Below are 21,577 nucleotides of genomic sequence, written 5' to 3'. Positions count from 1 at the left end.
TTTTCAGCTTCCCACGCTCTACCAGGTGCACAAGAAGCTGGGAGGGAGCATAACCAGGACAGCTGACCCAAACTGGCCAATGGGGTATTCCATACCATATGACGTTATGTTCACTATGTAAACTGGGGGAGTTGGCCGGGGGGCAGCGACTGCTGCTTGGGGACTGGCTGGGCATCAGTCAGCAGGTGGTGAGCAATTGCATTGTGCTTATTTTGTATATTCTATCATCACCATCATTATTACCATTATTATTACCATTATTATGTACTCGGCACTGGTGAGGCCGCACCTCGAATACTGTGTTCAGTTTTGGGCCCCTCACTACAAGAAGGACATGGAGGTGCTGGAGCGCGTCCAGAGGAGGGCAACGAAGCTGGTGAAGGGCCTGGAGCACAAGTCTTATGAGGAGCGGCTGAGGGAACTGGGGTTGTTTAGCCTGGAGAAGAGGAGGCTGAGGGGAGACCTCATCGCGCTCTACAACTACCTGAAAGGAGGTTGTAGCGAGGTGGGTGTTGGTCTCTTCTCCCAAGTAACTAGCGATAGGACAAGAGGAAATGGCCTCAAGTTGCGCCAAGGGAGGTTTAGATTGAACATTAGGAAAAATTTCTTTACTGAAAGAGTGGTCAGGCCTTGGAACAGGCTGCCCAGGGAAGTGGTGGAGTCACCATCCCTGGAGGTATTTAAAAGACGTGTAGATGAGGCCCTTAGGGACATGGTGTAGTGGGCATGGTGGTGTTGGGTTGATGGTTGGACACGATGATCTTAGAGGTCTTTTCCAACCTGTATGATTCTATGATTCTATGATTCTATGATTATCATTATTATTACTATTATTTTCCCTTTCTTTTCTGTTCTATTAAACTGTCTTTATCTCAATATTACTTTTTTTTTTCTGATTCTCTCCCCAATCCCACTGGGGGTGGGGGGAGTGAGTGAGCAGCTGTATGGTGTTTGGCTGCCTGCCGGGTTAAAACACAACAACATATATGTACATATAATTGTCTACGTGTGTATGCATAGTATATACAGCTACACTATGAGTGGAAAGTAATTTCTGTTGTGGTAAGAGCTAGGTCTCTTTTGTATTTCTCTTACTATAGTAAAAGTGCAAGTTTGGACCTAGGAAACAGAACCACAAAATAGATTATATCGGCTGGGGCATTTTTCATATTTAAGATTCCACTTTGTGTACAGAAAGAAACTGAACTGTACAGTAATACCTGAGACTGTCACTTCTTGCACCTTGAAGAACACAATGTTAAAATACTAAAAGTAGATAATAAGTAGCTTCTATAATAATTACAGTGATTCATAAAAATATTCTGATTAGTTAAGACACTATAAGAATGATTAAAAATAATTAATAGGCTAACAGAAAAGACTTACATTTTAAAAATCAACAAAAACTCTTAGGACATAGTTTTCATTGTTCCATTCTTTGTAGGCTGTTTATTTAGGCTATGAGTCTGTGGAATCTTATAGTAATATTTAATTTTGTATGAATAGACCTACTCTTTCCACATGGGAGTATTCATATGCATAAAAATAAGCATGTACCTAATAGCACTGACTGACAAATAAGAATGACCCCTTGAGATGGATGGTGAAGTTAATGCACCCACAAAAATCTCTAGCATAAGTTAAGTGTTTATTTAAGTTGGATCTAGTTGGTCTGTTGCAGTGGGGAGGACAGCAAACACTGCTGAAACGGTAGAACTAGTAATTCAGTAGGGATTTAGCTATTTGAGATACAACAATATACTATGGAATCATAGGTTCATAGGATATTTCAGGTTGGAAGGGACCTCAAGAAGTATCTAGTCCACCCTTTTGGTCAAAGCAGGGTCAGCTGTGAGATCAGATCAGGTTGCTCATGTCTTTATCCAGTCAGGTCTAAGCTTCCAAGGATGGAGACTGCCCAAACCAGTTCCAGTGCTTGACTGTACTCATGAGGAAAAAGTTTTCCATATGTCCAGTTCTCTTGTTTCTGTTTATGCTGGTTGTCTTTTGTCCTCCCAGAATGCAGCACTATAAATAGTTTGTCATTGTGTTCCTAGCTGTTGACATACTTGTGCTCCTCCTGAGGTCACTTTGTACAGCTAAAGTGGTTTTTTTTCTCTTTCTGTAGTTTCACTCAAGGTAAGTTCAGGCTAAGTAATTCAAACACACTATCTCAAGTCAAATGAGATGGTGAAGAGAAATCCTATGCTAATCTTACCCTTTATCATTCAAAGTAAGCCTACATGGTACAGTGGAGAGATTGTTGTATAGATATATGACCTAACTTGAAATGATCCGAGATATCGGAAGCTGTGTTAGTTGTAACTTCAGCCTTAGAAGTTTAGCCAATGTACTGGATTTTCTGAGAACTTGCCTTTTGTGAAAGGGAGAAACTTAAAAGGTTTAAAGTTCGTCTCTTTGTGGTCATTTTATATATATTGGAACTGCTTATTCAGATTTCCCAAAATACTAGCCCTTGTTATCTTACAAAAAGCAATCTGTCTTTCCTTTTTTGGACGGTTTGTTTGTTTGTTTTAATATTCTTATGTTTACTACCTTATTAATATGATACTTCAGGCTTTTCTGCCAACTTTTGTCCAAAGACAAATCATTTGTTCATAGTGCAAAGACTGAAGAATGTATGGTGTCTCTGTCTTAGATGTTGTTTTCGTTAGCACCCTAAGGAATCAACCAGATTCCAGGACATCATAGGCTGCCTAGTTTGCGCTTGGGTAGTAGTGTCAGGAGGAACAGAGTGTTTTTCTCCATCTGGAATGAAGTTAAATGTAATGTTCATTACAATGCAGAACATCAGTTCAAATCAGTTTAAAAAATCCCACTTTTTTACCTTGCATCCAGATGAAATTTTTTCTACTAGAGAATTCTTTTCTTACTATAATGATTAAAACCCAAACCTATCACCAAAAAGTGAAAACCATTTCCTTCTTGTGGCTTTTCTGGGGTGCTCTTTTGTCCTTAAATCTTACAAAAAACCTCTAGTATGCTATGTTTATACTATCAAATAGTTTAGCCTAATAGGAAAGAATTGTTAGAGTGAAACAATGGTGTCAAGGACCCAGCTTTCATACTGCACACATTTTAGGGAATTTGATTTCAAAATAGCCTCTGTTGCTACCATGGACTGGTGCTAGGTGATTTCTGGAGTGTATCTTCCAGTTGGATTTTATCCAAAACAATTTCAGTTTGTGTTATTTGAGAACACTCTGTGATGTGAATAAAAGCATAGTAAGTAGGGACAATCAGGAAATTTGATTAAAAACAATGTAATAAAATGTTAATGGAGATGCATCCTTTGAGAACTGAATAGCAATAGATAGAGGATTCAGGAGCTAATCCGCAAAATAATAAAATCTTGATATATCTTCTTAATTTTGAAAAGGAAACCTTAGAATATTCAAAGTAACAATTAAGAAATATCTATTTTTTTTTTTATTCTCTTACATCTTTATACAAAAATACAATGCTAAAACTCAAGAGATGGCTTGTAAATGTCTATGGACATACTGTGTACTGCAAGCTGTATTGTCTTGCTTGTACTTCTGAAACATTCTGTGGGGTAATGTCATGTGCCATTTGAGAGTAACTCACTCTTCTTGACTCCAAATTAATAAAGTTATAGCTGATTAAATAATTCACAACACATTAAATTGCTGAATTTGTTCTCATTTTAATAAAGGTTTATCAGTTATTTTAACAATGAGAATCAGAGCTCCCTGACAAACACATAACATTGTTAATTTAAACTCTGCTTATACAGTCATTCCATAAATATTTCCAAGAACCTGAAAGAAACACCTTTAAAATTCATATCCAAAAAAGCTTTTGGCATTCCCATGCACAATTATTTTGTTGCTAGCTACAGAGATTGCTACAGCTATACTGGCAGAACCTTACACACTTCTAATGTTACATGTTTTACAGAACGACTGACAGTGTTGTTCCTGACTACACCACAGAACACATCAGAAAAATATTTAGGAAGTCAGCTGAAGGAGGGATAAAGAAGAAAGCCTCAAATTACTCTGACCTCTAGAAAATGGATGCAGCAAGAAGAAAAGAAAACTATATCTTTGAATGATAAAAAATATTTTGAACTTTTTTCTTTCCAGTCATCTGAAAACTAGAAGGGAAAAAATTACCGTGCATGCTTTCTGGACAAAAAAATAAATACTCCTGACCGAATTTTACAGTGTCTCAAAAAATTCTTTGTGACTTTAGTTATACAACAGCTGAGTTCAATGGAATTTTATTTTATTAGGTTTTCATTTGTTTCTAAGTAATCCTGGAGAATTTTTTAATACCATTTTTCTTTTCCATTTTTAAGAAAGTAAAGCCTTCAGCTGAAACTAATAAGCTATCTTTGATTATTACAAACATACTCCTTTCTTGGAAATTTTATTCCACAGGATTAATTTTTATTTTGTTAGGTTAATAAATACAGTTAATTTTGTATCAATAGGCACAGTCTTCTGAGGCAATTATAATAAAATCACATAGGCTTTCTTTTTTAAATCTTTGCCTTAGTCAGGCTTAGCTTCTTCATACTTAGCTTTCTTCATACTTAGCATTCTCAAGTTCTCTGATGGGATATTTTCATTAACCATGATCGCTTAGAACTATGAGAAGCATGACAAACTATTCCCAAGTGAAAAATATTTCTTTTAGGTATTTTAGGTTTGGGTAGTCTTGTATTAGATATTGTAGCTTTCCTTCAGGAAGTGATTTCTAGTCACATCAGCATTGTTGGCTTACAAGTAGCCCAATAAGGAAAAATGTTATGATGACATTTGGAAACAATGCAGTCCAATCATAAACACTTTGTAAAACACTAATCAAAGATGGTCAACATATATTTTCTGGTTTTGTTTGCTTGTTTCTATTAATAGTACTGTTGTGATGAAATTGGGAAGTCTACTTCTCAAGGTTTGACTTGTGTGAAATATTCTTCCTTCCATTGTCATTGTCATTGTGGTGTCATAAAACCAGCTCTTTTACTTTAAGTAGATAAATATAGTGTGTGAAGCACTTAGGGAAAAAAGTGAATGGGTCAGATACTCAGCTACGTCTGACCTATGGATGCAGTGAAGACAGTCTTTCAAAGCTTCATGTGACCTCCTAGTCTCTTGAAATTTGCTGCAATACAAGTTGCAAAGAAATAACTCTATTTTATATTACATAAGTGTCATGATTTAACCCCAGCCAGCAGCTAAGCACCATCCAGCCACTCACTCACTCCCTTCCGGTGGGATGGGGGAAAGAATCAGAAAAGTAAAAGTGAGAAAACTCGTGGGTTGCGATAAAGACAGTTTAATAAGTAAAGCAAAATCCGCACACGCAAGCAAAGCAAAAACAAGGAATTCATTTACTGCTTCCCATCAGCAGGCAGGTGTTCAGCCATCTCCAGGAAAGCAGGGCTCCATCACATGTAACAAAAGACAAAACACCATAACTCTAAATCTCCCCCTTCCTCCATTTTCCCCCAGCTTTATATCCTGAGCATGCTGTCATATGGTATGGAATATCCCTCTGGAGAGTTGGTTCAGCTGTCCCAGCTGTGTCCCCTCACAACGTCTTGTGCACCCACAGCCTACTCGCTGGTGGGGTGAGCAACAGAAAAGGCCTTGACTCTGTGTAAGCACTTCTCAGCAATAAGGAAAACATCCCTGTATTATCAACACTGTTTCCAGCACAAATCCAAAACATAGCGTCATCCTAGCTACTATGAAGAAAATTAACTCTATCCCAGCCCAAACCAACACATTCTCCACCCCTTATTCCATACCATTTACATCATGCTCAGGTCCCACACTATCCAATACATCTTCATTAACCACCATTCCCCTTCCCATCTTTGATATAATATGCAGGTATCATTCCCCTAGTCTATGGACCACCCCTGGAAAATGTCTGTAAACTGTCCACAAATGTCCACAAAATGTTCCCTGAGTTCATTTATTCCATGATTTTGGGCTCCATCTGTTACGGTGCTCACTCAGGACAGGAGAAGTGGTGTGTTGCGTGGAGTTATTGGGCACCAAAGCCAGCTCAGGTCAGGTCACGGCTGCACTTGCACTGCTTCTTGTAAGGCTTGTCCTCCCTTGGTTCAGGTGGTTCTCGCTATAGTAATTCCTATAAAATGCAACTCAAATCATGGGTTACAACAATTTAAAAGTATTTCCATTACAATCTCCACCCCAAACCCAGCACAGTAAGTTAGATGTAAAGATTTCTGTGATTTCACTAGATTAAATTGTCCCAATTTTTTTAGATAGACATTTGAAATGAAGAAAGGCAAAATTAAAATGCGGAGAATACCAACACAGGGCAAAAAAGATACTAATGACACTAGTTTCCTTCAGAAAAAGCACCCAGCACCAGGAAAGTACTGATTAGGATGTATTTAATCTCTAACCAAGCTGAATGAAGTAGGAATTTCTTTTAATCCATAAGTTTTTATATCAAGAATACACTATTTTTGTACGTAACAAAATAGCAATTTTTACACAGGCATTCTAGAATCAGGCCCATAATTTCAATTTAAGCTAAAAATTATCTCTTAAAAGAATATCTGGTCTTGATGTCACAATTTAATATGACAGACAAGCCACCATTGGATGATGCAGAATGAGTTCCCTACATCATAAGAAGATAAACTTATAATATTCTCATGCTCTGTGCTCTTTCCTCTATAGTGTTCATTCTTCTCTTCCTTACTTTTAAACAGCAGTATGCATATATGCTGGTTAGCTTTGCTACCACAAAAACAACCAATGAACCAAAGAAAAAACATTTCGCTTAAAGATTGTACAAGCAGTACAGTACAGTATTCAGTGTGTTTATCCACTTTGCCACATCAGATCTTTAGATCATATGCTCCTTAAGGTAGATTCTTTGTTTAGCACACTTAAATGTTCTAAATTCAGTACTCTGGAGAAATAGAAATAACTAAATGTGAAGAAAATAAATTAAGTGTTTACTTCAGTATTTTGAAATGGAACCTTGTCCTGGTTTCGGCTGGGATAAAGTTAATTTTCTTCCTAGTAGCTGGTATAGTGCTGTGTTTTGGATTTAGTATGAGAATAATGTTGATAACACATTGATGTTTTAGTTGTTGCTAAGTAGTGCTTACTAGTCAAGGACTTTTCATCTTCCCATGCTCTGCCAGGTGCACGAGAAGCTGGGAAGGAACATAGCCAGGACAGCTAACCCAACTGACCAATGGGGTATTCCATACCATATGACATCATGTTCAGTATATAAAGCTGGGGGAAGAAGAAGGAAGGGGGACATTCAGAGTGATGGCGTCTGTCTTCCCAACTAACCGTCAGGCGTGATGTAGCGCTGTTTTCCTGGAGATGGCTGAACGCCTGCCTGCCGATGGGAAATAGTGAATGAATTCCTTGTTTTGCTTTGCTTGAGTGCATGGCTTTTGCCTTACCTATTAAACTGTCTTTATCTCAACCCGCGAGTTTTCTCACTTTTACTCTTCTGATTCTCTCCCCCATCTCACTGCGGGGGGAGTGAGCAAGCAGCTGGGTGGTGCTTAGTTGCCAGCTGGGGTTAAACCACGACAAACCTATACAGCATCATAGATCTAAAGAGTTTAACATCTTTAATGAAGAGCTTTTGAAAGAATTTCGAAACATCACCCAAAAAAAAATACAATAAAGATAAAATAAGGAATAGAGAGAACAATCAGCTGCAAAAAAAAAAATTATTCCAGTTTCTATATTTCATTCAGGAAAAAAAGAGAAGTACTAGAGAAGTGTGTATTTCTTTCTTTCCACTCAAAAGAGATCGTGGACTATGATAAACAAATGCAAATTAAAGCTGGTGGCTAACACCAACCCTGTGTTAGAATGCAAGCGTAAAAGTGCTAGAACGTGTTAGAAAGCAAGTGTAATGAACAGTTTAGACAAAAGAATCATGTTTAGTTTACTTACATGTAGAATAATATTCTTCTCAAATTCTTCATATAAATTTTATGAAGACTTGATAAAGTGCAAAATGCATATCTAAAGTCATACGTATATTATTAATGTTTTGCTGCTGAATGTAGTAAAATACTAAGCCTCATAGTGGAACACACATGCCAGTAATTCATCTGAAGACATTCATATACTCTACCAAGCTCCAGCTACTTTTTTACCATACACTCAACCATCCTTCAACTTGAAGGAGTTGAAGGAAGTCCTAAAAAAAAAAAGTTGTATTATCAAGACCAAGAGGCATAGGCTTATCCAAAGTAATCATATAGGTACTAGATTCAGAAACATGAGGAGAATGGAGTCAAGTCTTTCTTAGGCTGTAGCACTTATTTCAGGTTCATTGGCTCTGAAAGATGGATAGTGTTCTACTGCCCCACGTCTAGTGAGCAGGTCTGCAATGATCAAGGGAGAGAAACGCTGGCAATGGCGGTTGCGTAGACTGTTAGCTCCTCAGGAAAGCAATTCAGTCCAGCTGCATAATCACTGATGCCTCTTCTACATGAAGTAGCTCTGCTAATGTAGATCCAGCAGTGTTTCCGAACTTGAAAGTCTTATTATTATATGAAGCAAGACAGAGTTTTGTAGTTATTAGTTACTACCTTTCATGTTCCAACAAAACGTGAAGTCCTGTTCAAGTGAAAGTCTCTTAGCAAGATTTTTCCCAAGCTCAGCAAAAATCTTACATAGCGTAGTTGTAATGACCCTGCCTTAAAAGTTAAAGGCCTGTGAATCAAAGATAACATATATGATAATCCTCCATGGGTTTTTTGTCTTTTCTGGCAATCCTGCAGATGTATCTGACCCTGATTCCTCTCACTGGGCCTGATCCCCAGCCCCACCCGCAGGCTGGCAGCCTCGGCCTGTCCCTGTCCCCAGGAAGGTGCCCGCTGCCCAGGGCTGGGGCTGCCCCCGGCTGCCTTGCTCCTGTCTGGGGTGTAGGATGGGCTGCCAGGCCCTACCCTGCCCTGCCCTGCCCTACCCTGCCACCCCCCATAAGGGCCCCCATAGTCCTTGGGAGGGAGCCCCGTAGTCCAAGGGAACCCCTGACCCTCGCAACTGTGAGCTCAGACAGGGACTGAGGGGCCCGGGCTGGGCTGAAATGGGGTCCTGGGTCTTGGGCAGGGTGGGGGGAGGCCCCAGGGAGACTGGACAGGGACAGGCAGGGTTGGCAGTGCCCTCAGGGCCCTGGTGTTTAGTGTGGGCATGTACATAGCTGAAGAGGAAAGTTTCTGCCTGCCGGAAAGCCGTATAACCTATTTATATGATAAACCCCATTTCACTAGCAAGGTAGTGAAGTGCAGCAATACTTGCATAAGAATTTGTTAACAGAGGTCTTGTGCAACCTGAAATCTTATAGTATAATAAAAAGAGGTTACTAATACCAATTTTTAGCTTAAATGCCTGCAATTTTCACTAAGTAGTTTCGCTGCTTGTAGTCTAAAGATTTACAAATAATAATTGTTGGTTCAGGAAGATCAAAAAACGTAGAATACATTTTTAAAAACTGATTGTTTTTATTTTATTTGAAGCAAAAGACCTAATTTCAGTGACGTGTCCTTATTCACAAGTGAAAAATGAATAGTTTATTTGTCAGTTTAATCTAAAAAACTTCAAGTTTCTGTCAAGAAATGCTAAAGTTTTCATCACTTCTGATTTCTTCCACACCATTTTTCAGCCTAATCTGTTAATTAAACTTGTCCTTAAACCAAATAATTTGGGGAATCCTGTGACTGCATTTTTAGGATAAAAAAAAAAATCTTAAAAAAAAAAAGGCAGAATCGTCTCATACACAGACAAAGAACTAAGTCTTATTTAGAAAGACTTTTATCATCACAATTTTGGTCAGTGTAAAAGCATAGGAGATGCTGAAATAAGCCCTCAGCTAAACTAGTTGATGCAAAACACAAGATGGCCAGGATCTTGAAGAATGTTCTTAATACAAAAAATTAATCTTAATTTCTCTTTCAAAAAAGTTATCTCATTTGCATAACATTAATTATTATTCTCACTTAATTTGCTTCCATCTCCTGTAGTGCAAAAATTATGCAGATATATCCAGTTTCTATCATCAGTTTTCTGTGGCTTTCTCAAAAAGGCAACTCAAAATCTATTTGTGGTTTTGATCCTTTTGTACTTGGACTTGAACATCTGTGAAGATTATCATAGCTGCAGTTCTAGAGAACTGGTTAAAGACAGTACAAATATTCCTGCAATATTGCTCTTACATTTGTATCAATCACTTGTAAGGCCAGTCTCTTCAATGGTCCCTTACTTTCTACTGATAGCTTTAGTCTGGAAATCAATGCTGCCAGTGTGTCATCTTACAACACATAACATCAACCACAAAGAAGTCCCAAGGACATTAACGTTGCTACAGAAGTATTCAATGTGAAATCAGCAAATGTATCAGGGAAAGATGTAGAGCACTTGGACTTACATGTTCTTCATTGTCTTTTCCCTCAAACCTCCTGATCTCTAGCCCTCAACATGGTAGAAGAGGCTCAGATGTGATGTGGTATCCAGGAGGAAGAAAAAACAGAAGGAATATGGATAGCACAGGTAGTGCCTGTTTCCCCATGTGTTCACTCCAGATCTATACCGTCTCCAAATAAGGAAGCCTGTGGGAAACTTTTTATCTGAATATGATCAGTTCTTTTGGGTTGGATGCTGTTCACCACCAGCTTAAAATGCTACAGCTGATTTCTCTTAACTTGGTTTATCTTCCCAGAGTTGATTTATTCGTATGTTCAAGTTCTTACAACCATCATAACTTGACAAACCCCAGAGCCTTCACTCAAAACAGCACTCTAGTGTAGCAACAAATGGTCATGTGGTGGAGAGCTGTTTGTTTTTTTTTTATTTAGGTCATAGAAATAGTTACTTTATTCTAACAAAGACTTAGAACTTCTAGACTCCATTCTCTGCAGAGTCGATGGAGAGCAGTTTGTGCCTTCAGAGGGAAATTCAGAGCATGTGTATTAGATGCCTAACAGTAGGTTTAGAAGTACCTCAAAATATACTTTTAGTACAAGGAGAAAGTTAATTATTTTTGTACCTGTTACTTAATTGAAGTGTTTCTGGAAACAACGAAATGGGGCAAAATCCTCTCTATTTACTTGTTCTGTAATTTTATTAAATGTAGTTCTTTGAAAAGCAATGACAGCGTGGTATTTTCATGCACAATTTGTGCAATGCAAGAGGCTACCTCACATTAAAAACTTCTCTATTCCTTGAGGTCATCTTATATATCCCTGTATTACAATATGATTGTCAAAAAATAATAGATAAAAATCCTGCCATTGCTTTCCTTCAGTGAATTCCTCCCAGTTCTTTTGTTACTTCCTACACCTGTATGAACTAGTGACAGCAGATACAGATAATTTATGGACTAAACAGGGAAAAATGTGGGAGGGAGGTGTTCCTTCGGGGGGGGGGGAGGGGAAACCACAAACAAAAAACCTCAACCTTCTGGTAAAAAGTCATTATTTAGATAAGATTGGATGCTTATTATTTTGTGATCTACTATAGCTTTGCCTAAAATTCCTTTTTTTTTTTTTTTCTGTCAAAAATTGACCTGTTCTGCTTCATATATGAAAGGTGCACATTAAAAGAATATGAGCTAGCAAATATCTTTACTGAAACACTGTTGGCAGCTGAGATCACTGACAACTTCCTGGCTGTGATTCATAATCTATATTGGTGCCTTTGAGACAGCAAGCTATTGATTTTTCCCAGTCTATAATCCAAGACCATATACACAGCTTGTTAGACATCTGTGGGAATATAAACTGAGTTTTGATACAATTTAGGGAGCTTCTGATAGTGGGGCACTTAGTTTTTGTCTTTGAGAAAATCTTTACACATCTGTGTAATCTTGAAGAGATTTTTAACAGATAATTCAATAGAGCTTGGGTTGTTTCCTATTTTTTTCTTCTTCTTCTTTTTTTTTTTTTTTTTGTAAAATGCTTCCCTGAGTGGAACTCTCATGAAGCAAATTTCAAGTGGGCAATAATAACAAAACATAGGGAAATCTTTCCAATGTTACTATAGCTTTTTTCTTCTTTTTGTTTCCTTTGATTTTGTCAAGCATAATTTGGAAGTACTCCTGGTTTTTCATATTTAATATCTTGTCCATTTTACTTGCCCTTTCCAGGAAAACTTTCCTGTCTTTACTGCAATATACATGGTACATATGCACAAATAACATTCAAAAGAACAATCATTAACAGCAATGCACTTTCTCCACAATAACAGGATTTAAGAGTAAGTGCACTAAAAATCTTCCACAAAATAGAAAAGCTAAAAATATATTTCTGGGGTTCAAACCACTGCACACACTCCCTGATTTATTAAAGTAACTACACTTAGTGTTAATTTTCTGTCATCTGAGAGTAAGCTAAGGAAAACGAAGAGGCTAATACAGTTTGAAGCTTATGCACTAAGGTAGGAATGCCATAAGGATCAGTCTTAATATATGTTCTTTTAAATATTATTTAATATTTGTCCAAGAATACTTTAAGAGCTACCACGTAAGGAGAAAATAACTCTGAAGATTTCAGAAGACAGAAATATCTCCGTGTATGTCATCACATTGCATGTTAGTCTGGAAAGTTAGGAAAATATTTGCACAAAGTCTCCAAAATCAAAATAAAGCATTCTTGACTGTATGATGTGAAGTATAATTTAGCTAAACTTGGAAGATCCAGAAACCATATAGTCAGAATGGGGTAATTACTCATTTTCTTTTATATGATAGATACATTTTCTTAAAACAATAAGGAAAAAACCAAAATGTTGGGATGCATATATGTTTTAGCAAAAATTTATGTGGAAAAACTGGACCAATTTTCATAAGCAGTAGGAAAAAAACGAACTCTATATTAAATAACATGATAGAAAACAAAATCTTATTGGCAGAGACTTTCTACATGGAATTTTGCAAATGACCTTTTCAAATCTATATTTGAAAATAGTATTTCATGCATTGTAAAGTTTTGTTTGGGTAGCTCATTTATCTATAACTTAATTGGTTTCCAGGAAAATAAATTAAGTAAGTCCCTAATTCTTCATATGTTTATACATTTTCTCAACCTGAAGATCATGAGTAGGTCAACTGTATTAGTATCACACTTTAAGTTAAACAAAAGACAACGTTTTTGCAAGGTCAGAGATGCTGGAATGTGCAAAAAGTTAGAAATCTAGAAAAATGAGTAGATAGAGTATGTAAAAAGGATTTTATTAATTTTGTTTCAATCTAAATGAAACAGCATAGTGTACAGCATTACTGCCCACTGTTCATATAATTTTTATAGTCAGATTCAAGCTGAACTATGTACAGAAAATCTTTAAATAAGATTTAAATTAAATTAAAGTAGTTATTTTTTTTATTCTATGCTTAATTACTTTTTGTGATAATCTTAGTCCTTCCTGTCTTTATCTTTCCCACTTTTCTATCCACCTGCTAGAAGCTAGTAAAGAGCAAGAAGAAAACTTATGTGGACTGACCCTGCAATGCAGAATCCAAAATGAAATATGAAGGACAAAACAATAAAAAAGCAAGAAGAATATGTTGAAGTTTGGGATGCTAACTATAGGTCACCAGGTTATCCAGACAAACTAGTTTCAAGAGGATTAGCTCTTTATTTTATCCTTCAACACTTTGATTCTAATGTCAAGCAAAATATTTGTTATTCATTATTTCTGGAAATCTGAAAGGAATTTGGATTCATTCATCATTTCAGCACTGTGAGAACCAGATCATCCTTGCTCGTATCACAAGAAGGTAAAGAAAAGGAGAGTGAGCAGACACTGTGGTCATGAGTACTTTAGAAATGCATGTGATTATAAAAATGATAAAGTAGGAGATGGAGTGTAGTTATCAACAACAGATAACACAGTTTTACTAAACAAACTGCTGTCCTTGGAGTAAGTAGTTCAAAATTTTTCTACCTACGTACAGGTACATAGTTCAGCAAAGGTTCATCTCATTGAAGCTCAGATGCATTTTAAAAAGTGGTTACATAATGAAGAGAAATGTCACTCTTAGTGCATGTCTCTCTAGGTCTGTACACTTACAGAAAGGCTGGAGACAAATGCTCCTTAGTTATAATTTTCCAACTGGAATGTTACATACTCAGCTACACAAAAGATACAGAAATTGCAGACTGACCTGTTAGTTGCCCTTTCCTATCTTCTAAATTCAGTATTGTATCAAAGGCTGTTTTCCCAATGTGAAAGTAAGAGTATGATTATATTCAAACCCTACTGTGTGAGGGACAAGTACTTCCATCTTTACTCTTTTATTGCTCAGCAAAACTTGCACTCACCCTTCACTCAACCCCCTTTTACAAGCTGCCTACTGAATAGTCACAAGCTCTCTTTTAATGAACGTCATATGGTAAAAAATAAACACACCTTTTGAGAATTCATTTGCGTATTTAGTTATAGGAAAGGATAAGAACATGTTAACCAAAATGCATACACTGTTCTTTCATCCAGAGACTCTACTGAGTGTCAACAGGTGTTATAAAAAGTCAGTGTCCTCAGTCAGGACTATAAAAAGTCAGTGTCCTCAGTCAGGATATTCTAAATATCCTTTAAATAAGGATATCAGTCTATACACACAAAGGTATCCAATGCCTGTATCACACCATTGTGGGCTTAAATTGTGCAAGCTTTTCAAGAGACCATACCTTCATTTTGTCTTTTGGTAGCTTATAGTTCAAGACTGGTTTTGTCCTCAGCTAAAGTAAGGGAGTAAGTTCTAGAGTAATAAACCTAGTAAATTATAATTCCTCTTATTTTTATCACCTAGGAACTGGAAATCAGCACAGGACAGAAACTGGGCAAAACCCACCCTATATAGGTGAGCAATGTGTTGTAAAGTTTATGAGGTATATCGCAGGGAAGGGAGTCACAGCACGTGATTATCACTTGATTTGCAAATGAGTGAGACAAAGGACTTGCTATTTGGAAACCCCTTTTTTAAGGGAATTCCTAAGGGCCAACTGCCTTGCTAGAATTATGATTCTAAGAAGCAGGGAGAGGGAGAGGTAACTGTTTCTTGATTTTTTAGATACCTTCAGAACCTCTGTATTTAGTGGATTTAAATTAGATTGACTAATATCACAGAATCATTAATTCACTAAATCATTACTTCCAGAATAACATAACTCGTGTTATCTGCCAATGAAAAAAATGTATAAGAGAAAAACTGAGAATGGGGATATATTTTGTTTGATATTTTTATACCAACAACTACAAAACTAACTTCTGAAGCTCAGCCATCTCTCCTTTAAGGATGGATGATTATTGCTTTTTAACCTGTTTTATTTTTTCTCAGAAAAATATATTGTGTATTCTTGCCTCAAATACGGAGAACAATAGAGGGAATACTTGCACAGTCCACAGGGCTAAAGAAGAGACCACAGGTTCCTAGATAAGCAATTATTTTAATGAAACATTAGAATATTTCTATGATTAATTATGAAAATTGTCATTTAATGTGAAACATGTTAAGACTCGTGTTTTAGTGGGTTTCCAGTTTTTAAAGCATTCTTTTTTTCCTAGCAACTCCCAGAACTCCCATTCACTTCAGTGGTAGCTGCAGGTGCTGAAAATCCATTTGAATGGTCCATACTGATTTGAAATTTTGCAGTGGTCTTTCTCTCACACACATGCTCACACATGTTCCTCTTTACCCTTCTTTCTTTTTCCCTCCATCTGCCCAAGATTAAGACCAATCTCGCCAGACACGGATACTCATATAGTGGAGGTATGAATGTTACAAAGAAACCGTTAAATGAACTGGGGGAAAAAAGAGGGGAAAAAAAGTTGAAGTTCTCATGCCTTTTTTTTTTCCCCAGAACTTTTTAAAATAAAACACAACCTTATAGTGAGGAGGTAGATTTCCTAGAAAATTAATTGAGACTCAGAGTACATGCAGATGAGTGAATTCTTTTAGAAGCACCTCTAATGTGTTTTTACAAGGGTCATTGTGTTTTACAATGTGACAAAAAAAAATAGAAAAAAAAAAGGAACTAAATCACATTTTTACTAGACTTGAAATAAAAATAGGCAATTGGAAATGCATTGTAAACAGGATTATTCAAACTCAGCTTGCCTTAAGATAGAAGCAGCTTTTAAGCAGGCTGTTACATAAAGGTCCAGTATTTCTGAGACTTTATGAGAGTAATCTAATGCATTGGTCAGACAAGGTTAAGAATAATGCCCTTGCAGTCTCCCTAGATGCAATGATAGTATCTGATGTGAATAAAAAGGCTACACTTTCTGGGTGTTGGTGAAACTGAACTGCACAGACATCTATTTGGAGATTTGAGTATGAACTTCAATATTCCTCAGGGAAAAAAAAAAAGTGATAATAAAGTGTCCACAGTCTTTTTGAATTTTTTTTCCTCAGTTTTGTACTTATGCTTCGTTGTCCATCTTTTCCTCCTTTCTCCACATTAGCTTTCAAAACACTTCCTGAGGCTTTTAGAAATGTCATAAACTTACTGTATCATTACTGATGCACACAAGAAGGAACACAAATGAATACTGTATGTGGATGATATTCTTTTTATATCCCATTCTGATATTTCAATCCCAGCTATTACACTGTTCATAAATCAGTTTGGGATCCTCTCTGGCTTTAAAAGTAATTATAATAAATCCAAAGATATGTTTATGTATAGGAGGCCAATTGAACCCTTTGCTTTTCAGTTTCCATTTAAATTGGTCTCCAGAGGTCTTACCCCAGGTTATTTATTCCTTTTTCTTTAGATCTGCTGTACAGATTTAATCTTGCTTCTCTGCTTTGTAAAATTCAATAGATGCTGTACAGGTGGTTTTCGTTCTTTCCTTTTTTATTAGGGTAAAGAGCTGTCATTAATTAAAAACAAAATGCATTTTGCATTTTTTCTCTGGTAATAAATAAACTTACTAAGAAATTGTGAAAACTGGCTTAAAAAATGTTTCTAGGTGCCTTGAAAGCAATTGCTCAACTCATTTACTTATTCTAATACAGCACAAAAAATGTGTTAGTCTGCTCTGCAATTTTTCCATTTGCCTCACTGTTAAGTATAATTCAGCTTCTAAGTCCTTTTTTTCTGCATCTTTCTGACTGATTAATTTCTCATACAGAAGTCATATCAAGGTAAGTTTGCATGTCAGTAGGTGTGGATCAGAGCAAGAAAACTGCATGGCTGGAAAGCTTTGTCTGATCACACAGACTTCTGATTTCACAAAGCTATTCTTCCAGAAATGCAGCAAATGCCACAGTGTCTTGAAAGAGGTCAGCTGAGAGAGAAGATGCAAATCTTAGCAACGACCTGTTAAGAGCAATGTAAGAAATAAGGGAATTTTTTTCATGAAACATATACCTGAGGAACACCCTTCCACAGCATTTTATTTCACCTTCTTTATTTTATCTCCCTTTATTCTCTAAATAAAAAAATGCAAGCCACATATACAGTTCAAATCTGTGAGTAAAAATGTCCCTTTTCAAGTATAATAATGAATGTCAGATATTTCAAATTCTTTACATTGTCTTTGCAGGTGAAACATATAACTTCTCCTTTATAATAGAGATAAAAATTAGTGCTTCATATGCTTCGATTCTGAAATTATTTCCACTGTGAGAAACCCTACTTCAACAGTTTGATGAAGCATATGAGGAGGGATATTTATGAGGAACAGTACTGTGCTGAACGCAGGATGCATCGAGACTGTTTATGTGCAGGAGCTGTCAGAATTTGCAATCCAGAAGAAAGGAGAGGAGAGGAGAGGAGAGGAGAGGAGAGGAGAGGAGAGGAGAGGAGAGGAGAGGAGTTTTGTAAAAGAGGCTTTTTCTTTTTTTGTTAAGAAAGTTGACGTGTAATTAATCAGAGGAGTCCAGAGGCTGTGGCTTTAAGAACACTGCAAGTTATCATAGGAACGAGAAAGAAATTTTCAAATGGTGGTCTGAAAAGTGGGAGCTTTTCTAGAGATTGAGACTGTAGAATTAAGAAATGCTAGATGTTAATGAAAGATGAACCAGAAAACCAGACTAGAAAAAAGGGCCCAACCTGCAAGGACAAGATAAGCAAGTTAGCTTAAGAACATTTATTTAATCTCTCACCAAAAAGATTCAAGTTTTCTCTCTTTAAATTACAGAGAATGTTTGTTCTGATTTTTTGCTGTTTTATTTATTTTTTGTTTTTAGTAGCACAGCCCTAGAGTTTGGAAATCATCTGGAACATTCATTTTTAAGAGGGTGGAATGCTTCTACTTCAGGGCTCTGACTAGCTCACTGTCACATGATGATGAGCTTACCATTTTTAAATTACCTCACATATTGTTTGGAGGATTGATATCTATTTGCTACTAAAGGATATTAAACAAACTGGCTCAAATTCTTTTTCACTAATTCAGATTAATAGTCCCAGATGAACCTGGCCTGTTTACAGGACAGTCCTTCCTGACAATGTATTGCACAAACACATCATAAATATCAATCCCAACTATATAATAATGAAACTCTTCAAAATGAAAATAAACTCAGTGTTGTAGATGTTTTCAAATTTCTTTGTGTTTCTCATTTTTTCCTAGTTTTGACATATTAGTTAAATTTGTGTGCAATTCTGAAACTATGTTTTGGAATGTCAGTTTAATATACGGATTTAGCTCATCCCATATTCAAGAATTTCCATAGCCTTATCCTGATCTACTGGTGAAAAATACAGATTGAGGAAAGGATCACTGTGTTTGGATATGCAGTAAGATTAATGCCTTCTGAACCAACTTAAAATCCATCTTCAGTTTAGCACAAGCCTTTACTTGGAGTTGCATTTGTCTTCATAAAATCAAACTGGTCTTGGTGGTATGTGTTTTGTTTTGTTGGCTTTTTTAACAAAGAAAAAGTAATTTCTTATCCATTTGTTTCCAATTGACTGACATCCTCCTCTGCATCCCCTCCAATGGAATGAGCTCCTTATAATCTTGAAACTGAATTGAGACTGTGAAACTTATTTTACTAATGTTTCTTTCTTTATAAACACATTTTTACACAAATAAAGCTCTTGATATTTTGCTGGGAATAAACATCATCTCTGTAGACGTAGCCTGTAGGATCCTGAGCCTATTAGGTTCTGAGATGCCGTTTGGTTTTCAAGTGAATACTTAGTGCTGATTTTGACCTTAGGACTACTTATGGGGTGTACACTCCTGTCTGCCACGGAGACATAGATTTTGGAGACATTCAGTGTGCTGCCATGGAGACACAGATTTTGGAGACATTCAGAGATATTCAGGTTTTAATAAAAAAGAAGGCTAATTCTGGGGCTTCTCCTTCTGAGGCTGTCTTTCTTCCCATTTTTCTTCTGAGGATCCCTGGATATGCAAATCATGAGGGTGTGCTGGAAGGCTTATCTGTTTTGCAAACCTTTCTTGGGGAGGAAGGACATGAGGGTGGCAGTAAGCATTTTTTCTACTGGACATATAAGTAGAGGTTCAAAAATTTCATTGAACTATCTATATTATTGCACAACAGTTTGAATGGTAAACAGGATTTGTTGTGGATAATATTCACCTTTGGGTGTAATTTGAAAGCTCTCTGAGTGTCTGAACATACAGGGTTTAGAAATATTAACAGGTGCTTCTCAGTGTCCTTGGTTCTCTTTCAAATAGTTTTTACATAATATCCATGTGCGTGACTACATATATACATATATATATGTTTGGGTTTGGGTTTTTTTTTACCATGATTGTGGTACTCAGTAAAAGGAAATAATTTGATCCAAGTCATACCAGGATCAGTGAGAATCTTATCATTGATTTTTCTATGTAAATATATTCAGTTCTCAACTATTCAACTCTGGTTTCTGTTCCAGACACAGTGTCGTGATTGCTGAGTGCTGTCTATCTCTAATTCTTCTGTAATTGTATTATACCTGGTCTTCCACAAATCCAGAGAATAGTGTTTTTAAATAATCATGTTTTAATATGAATAATGGAGATAGCATGCCACCATAGAGTGACAAATTTGTGAGATACTTAGAGTAACACTCATCAACCTCATTTTCATTATTTTTGTGCTTATCCTGGGAACTTTTCTTGGTACACATTTTTCTGTTTATTACACTGTTGGCAACTGCAAAAGTCATTCAGATCAAGTAGACTCAAAACCATTCTGACAAATAAAGCTACATCATGTAGCTGTATGATAGCAGAGTTATGCACATGAATCCTATGAAAATGAGAATTGCTTTTTTTAAGTTTTTTTTATTTTCTTAGACTTTTTGAAAGTACATTTCAGAACTCTGTATTAAAGATATAAATTAGATGCTATAATCTCATATTCAATGAAGGTTATATCACATTATTAAACTGGCCTAAAATGTGGAGTAGCATTTTAAACGTACCGACTTGCGCCCATACTGTGTTTTAAGCTATAAGGTCTAGAAAACTGAAGAAGTGTTCTGCATGTCTTTGCATGTAGTTCTACTCTTTATTTGATAGTATGTAGGCCATTATGTAAGACAAAGGGAGGACATGATTGAGACATACACATAATGAATGATAATGAACAAAGTTGGATAATGTTATTTATCTTCTTTTAGAACTTAAGAACAGGGAAGAAGCAACTAATATAAAGAGTACAATTAAAAAAAAAAAAAGGAAAGAATATTTTTATATAATTCTTAGCGTTTGGAACTCAGTCCAAAACATATCTGACTCCTGATTTCAGCAGGATTTACAGCAGTGATAAGTCTCTATGATATATTTTTATTAATTAAAAATATTAAGAGTGAATAAACAAATGAGAAATTATTGTGAAAATCAATAAGGAAAAGAATGATGAAAATAAGGCAGAAATTCAAGAGTAAATGTGGACTTAGTGGTATATTATCTATTTCTTTAGCAAAGCTGTAAAGGTATACTTACAAACCAGATAATAATTTAAATGGGGAAAATTAGGAAACAAATTTATTAAGAGGCATGGTTTACCTTAAAATTATTGCCTCAGAAATACTCATTGCTGAAACTAAACCTGAGGGAATGCTTTTCCACTTATTATAAGCCTGAACCTTGATCTTGCAGTATGCTGAGGTTTGCTTTTTGGGCTGTGTGCTTTAATTGTTTTGGCTCAGCACCATGCTGAATTGCAACCCTGGCCTTTAACTGCTGAGAAGATATAACTCTAGTAAACAGAAAAACATATCCATGGCAACCTACAGTTTTAGTTCTACTGTTCAAAACACAAAAAGGTAATTATTTTTTTCTTTATTTTTTTATATTCCTATGGCTCATAATAGCAATGATGACCTCCTGGCTGGGCATTTCCAAGCTATTAATGACAGACTGAGTTATGCGACCTTGACTTCACCTGCAGCCATTAACTTTTCTATCTAGTCATTAACTGCTGAGAAATGCCCTCCCTTTTGGTCATTATTTCTTATATATGCATTTCTTAAATAGGCATTTTGTGTACAATTACATGTCAGAGTAATTTCATAGTTTTATATTAATAAGTACTATCTTATCTTTGTGTTCAAGCCACAGAGATCCTTTGACATCTAGCAGCTTGCACA

General features: G+C 36.3%; 1 long non-coding RNA gene across 1 annotated transcript in view; it reads right to left on the bottom strand.

The window, feature by feature from the left end:
- Window positions 1-5,316: 5,316 nt before the first annotated feature.
- LOC142078169 (uncharacterized) overlaps window positions 5,317-21,577 on the bottom strand; it is a 47,425-nt gene continuing 31,164 nt past the window's right edge. The window contains exon 5 of the long non-coding RNA XR_012672145.1: window positions 5,317-5,386. This is a non-coding gene — a long non-coding RNA (uncharacterized LOC142078169). The remainder of the gene's footprint in view (window positions 5,387-21,577) is intronic.

The sequence above is a fragment of the Calonectris borealis genome, chromosome 2 (genome assembly GCF_964195595.1).
Source record: "Calonectris borealis chromosome 2, bCalBor7.hap1.2, whole genome shotgun sequence".
In the NCBI taxonomy this organism is placed as follows: Eukaryota; Metazoa; Chordata; class Aves; order Procellariiformes; family Procellariidae; genus Calonectris; species Calonectris borealis.
The sequence above is the reverse complement of the archived record's forward strand: the minus strand, read 5'-3'. Positions and strand labels throughout refer to the sequence as shown.